Below are 12500 nucleotides of genomic sequence, written 5' to 3' on the forward strand. Positions count from 1 at the left end.
AATGTCCAAAACAAAGTGCAGTTCCCCTTTAAGGCACTCATTGGTGCAATTACATTATGTTACAACATGATTATGCTTTGACCGCTGAAAATTGTGCAAACAATGTATTGCACCAATAAATGTAAGTTTTTTTTGTTAGTTTTTTCATTTAATTAACATACATTCACTCTTTCCCTTTATGTTGATGGTATTTAAAGTGGTTATAAGGATTTTGTGTTGACACTAATTCAACAGTCAGCGCTTCTGGAGCCGTTTGTAGCTTGTATCTCATAAGATATTTTAGTTAGAACCACAACTGATCAATTGTCATGGTGGATGTGGAGGGAGGTGTGGCTAGCGCGCCTGCAGGAGCAAAGGTCACCGCCTCTGTCTATGGTGCTGAGGACGAGGACCATCGGATGGGGCCGGGGCATGTGCTGACGGCGAGACACAGCTGACATTTGATTAGATTTCCCAGGTGGTACGTGTTAATCTAATCATCTGTTGTCTTTAACAGTGAGCAGCCGAGAGCAGAGGGGGAGAGAGGATACGGACGTGACTGAAAAGTCACGTTCTGGGGGAGAAAGACTTTTGATAAAAACCTATGTATATTAAAACCTTTGTAAAAACTGCACGCTTAGCTCTTGTGCCGTGTCTACAGTGGATCTGCTAGGAAGCAACCTCCACAGTGGATTATTGGGATATATGGTAATCTCAAAAAGTACTGCACTTTTTGGCGCAAAGTTCAAAAGCCAGCATCTGTGATGGTATGGGGGTGTATTAGTGCCCAGAGCATGGGTAACTTACACATCTGTGAAGGCACCATTAATGCTGAAAGGTACATACAGGTTTTGGAGCAACATATGTTGCCATTCTAGCAACGTTATTATGGACGCCCCTGCTTATTTCAGCAAGACAATGCCAAGCCACGTGTCACAACAGCGTGGCTTCATAGTAAAAGAGTGCGGGTACTAGACTGGCCTGCCTGTAGTCCAGACCTGTCTCCCATTGAAAATGTGTGGCGCATTATGAAGCCTAAAATACGACATTGGAGACCCCGGACTGTTGAACAACTTAAGCTGTACATCAAGCAAGAATGGTAAAGAATTCCACCTGAAAAGCTTCAAAAATTGGTCTCCTCAGTTCCCAAACGTTTACTGAGTGTTGTTAAAGTAAAGGCCATGTAACACAGTGGTAAAAATGCCCATGTGCCAACTTTTTTGCAATGTGTTGCTGTCATTGAATTCTAAGTTAATGATTATTTGCGCACAAAAAAATAAGTTTCTCAGTCCGAACATCCAATATCTTGTCTTTGCAGTCTTTTCAGTTAAATATAAGTTGAAAAGGATTTGCAAATCATTGTATTCTGTTTTTATTTACGAATTACACAACCTGCCAACTTCACTGGTTTTGGGTTTTGTACATTCGTTGTCTTGTCTTTTATAATGATTGTAAACGATAGGCAAAATTCCCCCCCCAAAAAATTGCAGTTCCCCTTTAAAAAGAACAACAATGTACACCGAACTGAAAAACGCGGCCACAAAGCAGTGAGAAGATTCGAACCAGGGGATTTGTGAATCGTTCCCCCTAGGGCTGGGCGATATATCGATATACTCGATATATCGCGGGTATGTCACTGTGCGATATAGAAAATGACTATATCGTGATATATACGAGTATACGTTCTCACGCAGTTGCTTTTAGCTGCAGGTATTACACTACAAGCTCTTCTCACTCTGTCTAGTCTCTCCTTCTTACAGAGACTTAAACAAGCGCACCTTCTTACATGCGTCACATACGTATACGCCCTCACGGAGCAGAGAGGTAGCAGCATGGGTAACGTTAGCTGGTAATGCGAGAGAAAGAAGGTGCGAATCTGGTAACAAATGAAGGAATAATTCATTCCCAAGAAAAACAGCACGGGGTCCATCGTCTGACGGTGGTTTGGCTTCAAGTGGGAATATGTCGAACAGACAACCGTAATTTGTCAAGTGTGGGGCAAAAGCGTTGCTACAAAAAGTAGCATTACTGCTAATATGTAGCATCATTTCAAAAGTCACCTGCTAGAGAATGAAGAGTGCTTACTCCGCATGTCAACATCTCCGTTCGGTGCCACACCAACAAAATGCAGAGGCAACCATTTCCACATCAACACCGTATGAAAAAAATAGTCAACTACAAAAGGAGATAACGTCCACAGGAACCTACCACATAGCAAAGGACGTACACAATTTGATTTCCTATTATGCAGCTCATTTTTATTTGATAGTTATTGTTTATTGTTTATTGAATTAGCTGACGCCAAGGCGACTGCTAGTCTTCCTGGGGTCCATATAGGAGCATACAAAATTAAAATACAAAGAATACATGCATTACCAGACATTATACAATGGAAAAATACAACATAAGATAAAAAGCTAGTTAAAACCAGTATTAAAAATGCATGTCATGTGGGCAGCTGCAATAGATGTATCTTCAAAGCTGTCTTGAATGACAATTTACTTTGTGAGAGATTAATGGGAGATGGCAACCCATTCCAGAATGATGTACATCTATACATGACTGTATGTTTGAAGAGATTGGTCCTGGGAGCAGGAAGTGCCAAATAGCCATTGCTGGCATTCCTAGTGTCATGAATATGTGTGTTAGTTGATTTTAAAAACTGTTTGTAAAAGTAATCTGGTGATTGATCTAAAATGATAGTTCTAAAGAACATACTGAGACTACAATGCATCTTTTGTTCAACAGACAACCAGGACAGGCGTGAATGCATAAATGAAATATTAGTGCGCAAAGAACATTTAAGTACCAGTCTAGCTGCTCTGTTCTGAACAAGTTGTAGTTTGTTCAGGTCAGTCTTAGTCGTAGCGGACCATATTATAGGACAGTAATGAAGATGACAGAAAACCAAGGATTGTATGACTTGAGCCATTGTTGAGGATGTCAAGAAGGTAGAGCACTTACTGACCATGGCTAAACCTCTTCCCATGTTCATTGAAATACCATCAATATGATGGGACCATGACAGTTGACTGTCTAATAGCACACTAGGGATGTCCCGATCCGATATTTGGATCGGATCGGCCGCCGATATTTGCCAAAAAATGCGTATCGGCAAGGCATGGGAAAATGCTGATCCAGATCCAGTTTAAAAACAAACTCCGGTCCGTGTTTTCCAACGCACCGATTTAAAAAATACATTCCACTTTTCTGGTGCGCCCTAATTTCCGTTCCGCATTTTCCAGCACACCTTCAACACATCCACAGGTCTGTGGATTCTCACGCAGTTGCTTTTAGCTGCTGGCATTACACGACAGGCTATTCTCACTCTTTCCTGTGTCTCCCTCTCACAGACAGCAAGCGCACCTTCTTGCACACGTCACATACTGTCACGACATACGTCACATACGGTCACGTCATACGTCACATACGTATACGCCCTCTCCCAGCAGAGAGGTAGCAGCATGGCTAACGTTAGCGCAGCCGTGTGACCAACGTTCCCTATAAGGTGTGCGCTTGTGCAATTGCGCACTGCCAAAGCGTCCTCTGCGCATAGCAATTATATGCCACGCACAAAATCAAATAAAAAAATAAGCGCATAACAATTTTCGACACACTGACAAGACAGAGAAAACAGTTTTCGTCATCATTGTTCAAATATTGTAACGTCTGTCGAGACGCTTATCTCCATTCGGTGCCACACGTCCACACCATCAAAATGCAGAGGAAAAAATTTCCACATCAACACCGTATGAAAAAATTAGTGATTGTTTTAGTTGTGATTTTCTTCTCTGCATGAAAGTTTAAAAGTAGCATATATTAATGCAGTATGAAGAAGAATGTTTTAATGTAGACATGCTAGCCTTGAAAGAAAATTTTGAAAATCAAGACTACATTTCCTGCAAATGGGTGCATTTCTACCCTATATTTTAACTTTAGATTTATTCTCATATCAAACTCTTTTGGCTGTCTTTTTGACACTTACATCCGGCGCCCCCCTCCACACCCCGGATTATAAATAATGTAAATAATTCAATGTGATTATCTTGTGTGATGACTGTATTATGATGATAGTATATATCTGATAGTATATATCTGTATCATGAATCAATTTATTAAGTGGACCCCGACTTAAACAAGTTGAAAAACTTATTCGGGTGTTACCATTTAGTGGTCAATTGTACGGAATATGTACTTCACTGTGCAACCTACTAATAAAAGTCTCAATCAATCAATCAAAACACATAGAATCATCATACTGATGTGATTATATGCATCAAGTGTTCATTCAAGGCTAAGGCAAAATATCGAGATATATATTGTGTATCGCAATATGGCCTTAAAATATCGCAATATTAAAAAAAGGCCATATCGCCCAGCCCTAACTCAATGATGCCATTTCTGTTTGTCATGTATAATTTTGTCTATTTCGTGTTTATCCTTGAATAAACAGGTCAGTTTCTTGTTACCAACCATTGTGTATTATTCAAACTCCCCTAATTCAGCTGGCTAGTTGTTATCAAGAGTACTAAAACCCTTTTCAACATGATTCTGACAACTAAGTAGGCTAAATAACTTTAAACTTTAATACATGCTCGGATAGGCCAGTATCTGTCAGTATCGGTATCGGTCAGTATCGGTATTGGATCGGAAGTGCAAAAACAATATCGGTATCGGATCGGAAGTGCAAAAACCTGGATCGGGACATCCCTATAGCACAACAAGCAGTTTTGCTTTTTTGACCTGCTCAATACGTATGTCTGACATTGAAATATGAAGCTGAGGGTCATCAACAAGCATATGCCTGGATTCAAAAAGAATGCTTTTTGTTTTGTCAAGATTCACAACAAGTTTACTATCATTTACCCAGCGTGACACTTTCTCCAGGTCCTGATTTAAGTTATTTAAATATCTTGTGTGACATCATGCACAAAAGTGCACTTTATTTGTTTTAAACTATTGTAGTGGCGTTCTGTACAAAAAGTGCACTTTAATTTAGTGTTGTTTTGATATGTCATCTTAGTGACATCATGCACAAAAGTGCACTAATAGCTTGTTTTAAAATGTCTCTGACAATCTTGCACTTTCTGTTTTGAAATGACATGAATGTTTGTGCCACTTTTTAATAACTGTTTAATAAATACAGTTTTGGTCAATTGACTTAGTTGTGATTTCCCTCTCTGCATGAAAGTTTAAAAGTAGCATATATTAATGCAGTATGAAGAAGAATGTTTTAATGTAGACTAGGGATGTCCCGATCTAGGTTTGTGCACTTCCGATCCGATACCGATATTGTTTTTGCACTTCCGATCCGATACCGATACTGACCGATACCGATACTGACCGATACTGGCCTATCCGAGCATGTATTAAAGTTTAAAGTTATTTAGCCTACTTAGTTGTCAGAATCATGTTGAAAAGGGTTTTAGTACTCTTGATAACAACTAGCCAGCTGAATTAGGGGAGTTTGAATAATACACAATGGTTGGTAACAAGAAACTGACCTGTTTATTCAAGGATAAACACAAAATAGACAAAATTATACATGACAAACAGAAATGGCATCATTGAAACTAGGGCTGGGCGATATGGCCTTTTTTTAATATTGCGATAATTTAAGGCCATATTGCGATACACGATATATATCTCGATATTTTGCCTTAGCCTTGAATGAACACTTGATGCATATAATCACAGCAGTATGATGATTCTATGTGTTTTGATTGATTGATTGAGACTTTTATTAGTAGGTTGCACAGTGAAGTACATATTCCGTACAATTGACCACTAAATGGTAACACCCGAATAAGTTTTTCAACTTGTTTAAGTCGGGGTCCACTTAAATTGATTCATGATACAGATATATACTATCAGCAGTGTTGGGTTAGTTACTGAAAAGCAGTAACTAGTTACAGTTACTAGTTACTTCATTTCAAAAGTAACTCAGTTACTAACTCAGTTACTTACACCAAAAAGTAATGCGTTACTGTGAAAAGTAACTATTTAGTTACTTCTTTTTTCTTTCTTTTTTTAAAGCTCCAATTAATGCCCTTTTAGCCTTCATTTCAGTAACTGTTATTGCACTGGAGAATAATACAATCTGTTGATCAACTTGACATGAATTTGCATCACTCAACTCTGCTAAGCCATGTGGTCTACATACAACACACAAAGACAAAGATATGTTACAAAGGCCAATTTGTTTCTGGCCAGAACAAATTGACAAAACTATTTTAAATAGCTGCAACATAACATACATAAGTAACAAACAGCATAATAACAGCATAGATGTAAACCAAGAAAGGCACACACTACATACACAAAGTCTAACCAGGCATTTTCTTCCTCAAGTAATTCTTATACAAAATCATGTCTGAAACCCAGAACACTACACATTTCCCCAGTTTTAGTTTAGAGATAAGGAAAGATTGGCCTGGCCCACTAAGATCCCTCTTTATGTTTGTGAACTTTATAGTCAATACATTTAGAGTGATGTGATAATCAAACACTCTAGAAGTCTAGAATGAAAGAGTATATAAGAGAATTGACAGCAACGTTCCCTCTCAGGAGCGCGCATGTGCAATTGCGCACTGCTCAAGCGTCCTCTGCGCACGGCAAATCTATGCCATGCACAAAATCAAATAAAAAAATAAGCGCATAACAATTTTCGACACGACACGGACACGACAGAGAAAACCGTTTTCGTCATCATTGTTCAAATATTGTAACGTCTGTCGAGACGCTTTGAGGACATGAATTCCATCCATCACTTTACTGAGCAAAACTCTTTACTGTCGGCCATAAACACATCACCAAAACATTAGTAAAAAAAAATGATATCTAGCAAAACTGGTCATTTTCTGCAGTACAAACCAGACCAAAAGCAACTTTGTTATATCAACAGCAGCCGCTCGCTCTCTCACATGCGCCAACACTTGCACATATGGCACTTAGCCAGTGATGCGTTTACAGCCACACAAAAAGTCGGACAACTCCAACACCACACATAAAGTGTCATTCCAGGTCGTTACACTATGATTTACCAATCAAATGTGTGCTTATTCTAGTGTCATTTATTAGGAATCTTAATTTATTAATATTAATCATTAAATGCTGTTAGTATATTAAATAAATACTAATAAAAATATATTTTTTACAAACAGGAAGTTGCAGGAATGTACACATGATCCCCTGCTTACATCTCATTGTGCAACATGTGAATGTTTTAATGGGAACTAAATGCAATGTCTGAAAGGGGTACAAATTATTTCCAAAGCAGGACCTCCACCCAGACAAACAATACAAGTACACAGTTCATGAAAAACAATATTTTTTGTTATTGTCATTATAAGTGGGCCTAAACACTTATATTAGAAATGGAAATGACTGCTGTCATTTGATTCTAATAATAAGAGAATGTTGTCTGTCTATCTGTGTTGGCCCTGTGATGAGGTGGGGACTTGTCCAGGGTGTACCCTGCCTTCCGCCCGAATGCAGCTGAGATAGGCTCCAGCGACCCCGAAAGGGACAAGCGGTAGAAAATGGATGGATGGATGGAGATGTAAGTTGTTATTTAGTGAGGTTTGGGACAGGTGTGCTGCTGGTGTAGCCACAGTGTGCACGTCTAAAGTTGCTCACATGGACTCCACTCAATGCTCAGGGACTTTTTGCATTTGCTCACACATGAACAATTAGAGGGAACATTGATTGACAGAGTGTGTACCTTCAGCGGTGAATGGTGGTGGTGGTGGTGGAGGTGAAGTGGCATCAGAGTCTCTGTCTCTCTTTACTAGCTTCGTCGAAGCATGTTGCTATGTAGCTTGTTTCAGCAGATTTGAATTGCTGTTTTGGGCAGTAGATGGCATCTTTGATCCAAAGCACAATTTACATTTAACTAAAATGTTATTTTCTTTGTGCTCGACAAAAGAAAAGTAGTGAAAATATCTCCATGTTAGCAAACTCGACTTCTGGCTCCGCCATGATCAGACACGCCCCCCCCCCCCCCTCGCTCCCCACACTCACACTCAGACACACCCACACAGAGCGCATGTCTCTCTCTCTTCTCCGGCTTGTGACACAAGAAGAATCAGAACGACACAGCAGCCCTCCGATAAAACACACTTTATACTACATAAAAAGTAACGTAAAATAACGCAGTAACGCATCATGTAGTAACGGTAACGGAGTTACTGAATATAAAAAAATAATGCGTTAGATTACTAGTTACCGCCGAAACTAACGGCGTTACAGTAACGCGTTACAGTAACGCGTTACTTTGTAACGCGTTAGTCCCAACACTGACTATCAGATATATACTATCATCATAATACAGTCATCACACAAGATAATCACATTGAATTATTTATAATCCAGGGTGTGGAGGGGGGCGCCTGATGTAAGTGTCAAAAAGACAGCCAAAAGAGTTTGATATGAGAATAAATCTAAAGTTAAAATATAGGGTAGAAATGCACCCATTTGCAGGAAATGTAGTCTTGATTTTCAAAATGTTCTTTCAAGGCTTGCATGTCGACATTAAAACATTATTCTTCATACTGCATTAATACATGCTACTTTTAAACTTTCATGCAGAGAAGGAAATCACAACTAAAAAAATCACTAATTTTTTCATACGGTGTTGATGTGGAAATTTTTGCCTCAGCATTTTGATGGTGTGGACGTGTGGCACCGAACGGAGATAAGCGTCTCGACAGACGTTACAATATTTGAACAATCATGACGAAAACTGTTTTCTCTGTCGTGTTCGTGTATCGAAAATTGTTATGCGCTTATTTTTTTATTTGATTTTGTGCGTGGCATAGATTTGCCGTGCGCAGAGGACGTTTGAGCAGGCGCGCACCTTAGCGGCTGCGCTAGCATCACAGCTAACGTTAGCCATGCTGCTACCTCTCTGCTGGGAGAGGACGTATACGTATGTGACGTGTGTAAGAAGTTGCGCTTGCTGTCTGTGAGAAGGAGACAGAAGAAGGAGTGGGAAGAGTCTCTAGTGCAATGCCAGCAGCTAAAAGCAACTGCGTGAGAATCCATAGACCTGTGGATGTGTTGAAGGTGTGCTGGAAAATGCGGAACGGAAATAGGGAGCAGCAGAAAAGTGGAATGTATTATTTGAATCTGTGCGTTGGAAAACACGGACCGGAGTTTTTGTTTAAACTGGATCTGGATCGGCATTTTCCCATGCCTTGCCGATACGCATTTTTTGGCAAATATCAGCGGCCGATCCGATCCAAATATCGGATCGGGACATCCCTAATGTAGACACATACAATCCTCATACTGCTGTGATTATATGCATCAAGTGTTCATTCAAGGCTAAGGCAAAATATCGCGATATATATCGTGTATTGCGATATGGCCTAAAAATATCGAGATATTAAAAAAAGGCCATATCGCCCAGCCCGAGTTCCACCTCTACAGGGAATGTGACAATAGGATAACAATAACAACAAAACATTGTGTTAAATAATGAGTCATATCTGTATGCTGCTTAGTGAGTATAGTACATGTACATGGCATTTAAAAGTCAAATGCATGACTGCACATAATCCTTATGAGCGGGGAGCGGCGGCCTCCCGGGTCTGCTTCCTGTTGGGTCGGGCCGGCGTCTTCTCAAGATGAACCCCCACTTCCTCAGGTTATAGTAAGCGCAGCACAAACCGCCTCAAGTTCCCGCAACCAGTCGTGCTTTCTTTGGCTGCGGGACATTTGAGCAATCCAGGAAACAAACTGGGTGAGGCGAGCAACACTTCAGCAATGCTCCGGCTGACGCAAGACGCGGCAATGTGCGCAAGATAGAAAATCTCACTTGGAGGGACACACACGGGCAAGTGATGCTTGGTAGCAGATCTTCTAGGTGCCGGCGGCGATGGCCCCCGGCACCTGGCGGGTGTACGCCCACGCGCAGGAAGTCACAACGAGTGGAAAAAAACAACTTGTGGCTGAATATACAAAACACCTGTGTCTCGCTCGCAGACGCGATGGTCGCGTGAGATTAGCCAACGGACAAGAGCCGACTGTTTGACTTTCGAACAAATACTCAAGTGTGGCCCCCGCTCCACGGCGTTTGTGTATTTAAAACGAAACAAGACGGGGGCTGTGATGGTTCACTGCAGTCCTATTCCATAAGGACATTTGACTATTCAAATATTAAACTGACATTTTTTTAAATGTTCTGAACTCTTGTTCAAATACCAGTGTTGTACCTGCCTCCAGGCTTCTCATAGCTAACGGGATGTTTCTTTTTACCACCATTAATACAAATTAAAAGCCTACTGAAACCCACTACGCAGTCTGATAGTTTATATATCAATGATGAAATCTTAACATTGCAATACATGCCAATACGACCGGGTTAGCTTACTAAAGTGCAATTTTAAATTTTGCGCGAAATATCCTGCTGAAAACGTCTCGGTATGATGTCGTCTGCGCGTGACGTCACGGATTGTGGAGGACATTTTGGGACAGCATGGTGGCCAGCTATTAAGTCGTCTGTTTTCATCACAAAATTCCACAGTATTCTGGACATCTGTGTTGGTGAATCTTTTGCAATTTGTTCAATGAACAATGGAGACAGCAAAGAAGAAGGCTGTAGGTGGGAAGCGGTGTATTGCGGCCGACTTCAGCAACACAAACACGGCCGGTGTTTCATTGTTTACATTCCCGAAAGATGACAATCAAGCTTTACCATTGGCCTGTGGAGAACTGGCACAACAGAGACTCTTACCAGGAGGACTTTGAGTTGGATACGCAGACACGGTACCGTGAGTACGCATGCAGCTGCGGCTTCCAAACATTAGATCGCTTGCCCGTACGTGCGTGCCGCTATGTGCATGTCACGTACGTAACTTTGGGGAAATATATGTGTTGTATGAACTTTGGGGAGGTGAACGGTACTTTGGGCTGTGGGATTGAGTGTGTTGTGCAGGTGTTTGAGTTGTATTGGCAGGTTATATGGACGGGAGGGGGGAGGTGTTTGTTCTGCGGGATTAATTTGTGGCATATTAAATATAAGCCTGGTTGTGTTGTGGCTAATAGAGTATACAGTGTTTCCCACAGGACAGGCATCTATTTGTGGTGGTGTGGTCAGGGGGCGGGGGGTGGTGGCGGCAGCGGCAGCGGCGATGACCAAGAAGAACGCGGAGTTGGAATATAATTACAACATTTTATGTACATATTTATATACAGATTTGAACAATTAGTGATTGCAATATTCAGTGTTGACAGCTAGATTTTTTGTGGACATGTTCCATAAATATTGATGTTAAAGACTTTTTTTTTTTGTGAAGAAATGTTTAGAATTAAGTTCATGAATCCAGATGGAGCTCTAATACAATCCCCAAAGAGGGCACTTTAAGTTGATTATTACTTCTAGGTGTAGAAATCTTTATTTATAATTGAATCACTTGTTTATTTTTCAACAAGTTTTTAGCTATTTTTATATCTTTTTTTCCAAATAGTTCAAGAAAGACCACTACAAATGAGCAATATTTTGCACTGTTATACAATTTAATAAATCAGAAACTGATGACATAGTGCTGTATTTTACTTCATCTTTTTTTTTCAAACAAAAATGCTTTGCTCTGATTAGGGGGTACTTGAATTTAAAAAAAATTCACAGGGGGTACATCACTGAAAAAAAGGTTGAGAACCACTGACCTAGTATATACAATAATATAAACCAAGTCATTGTATTTCATTTAGGATTATTTCATAACTTCATTTAAATAAAAATATATTTTTTGTCTTTTTTAGATACAGTCAATAAATAATGTGAACATGTATCATAACATGGAAATCTAAGAGAACGTGTTGTGAATGAGGATGCTTGTGGACCTGGAAATTATTATTATTTTTTTTTACACATTTTTATTTTTTTTTTTAAACAGTTTTTCCAACGTATTCAATTTTAGACGCTTTCTCTTCTTAGTTATTATTTCTCCGGCTGTAGAAAAGACCCGCTCACAGGGCACAGAGGAGGCGTCAGTGCGACACAGTTCGCTTATTGGTCACGTGACCAAAACAGCTCATGATCGGTCACGTGACTTTCTAAAAGCGGTACGCGCACCGACACAGGGTTTTGCTCTATGAGCTCGACGCATGCGCCGATGCATCGGTGTTGCCGGACCCATCACTACTATCTACCTATAACACCTGTAAAAATGAAGCAATGCTACCACGCTAGCAAGCGTTAGCTAGCCGGCTATGAGCCACCAAGCTGCTAACTATCGCCAAAAGGCACCATTTAAGTTTTTTTTCCCCATGGCATCCTGGATCAAGGCTTTCAGCAGATTTTGGATGTTTGAGGTAGAAACGTAGGAAGCGCCATCATTATGAAAAGTAGCCGGCGAATATTTTGATCCCGTCCGTCCATCCGTCCCTCTTCTTCTTCTTCTTTTTCTTCTTCTTCTGGCCCACCAGGTGAATTAAGTGCTATTGGCGGAGTTACCGCCACCTACTGCACCGGAGGTGTAACTACAAGCAACATTCACAGACAGTCCCATTGCTTT

The 12500-nt window shown here is 40.4% G+C and overlaps 1 protein-coding gene across 1 annotated transcript in view; it reads right to left on the reverse strand.

Moving 5' to 3' along the window:
• Window positions 1–12500, reverse strand: part of plcl2 (phospholipase C like 2) — an 84393-nt gene that overhangs the window by 52239 nt on the left and 19654 nt on the right. The gene's annotated exons all lie outside the window — the stretch shown is intronic.

The sequence above is a fragment of the Nerophis lumbriciformis genome, linkage group LG04, assembly GCF_033978685.3.
Source record: "Nerophis lumbriciformis linkage group LG04, RoL_Nlum_v2.1, whole genome shotgun sequence".
Lineage (NCBI taxonomy): Eukaryota > Metazoa > Chordata > Actinopteri > Syngnathiformes > Syngnathidae > Nerophis > Nerophis lumbriciformis.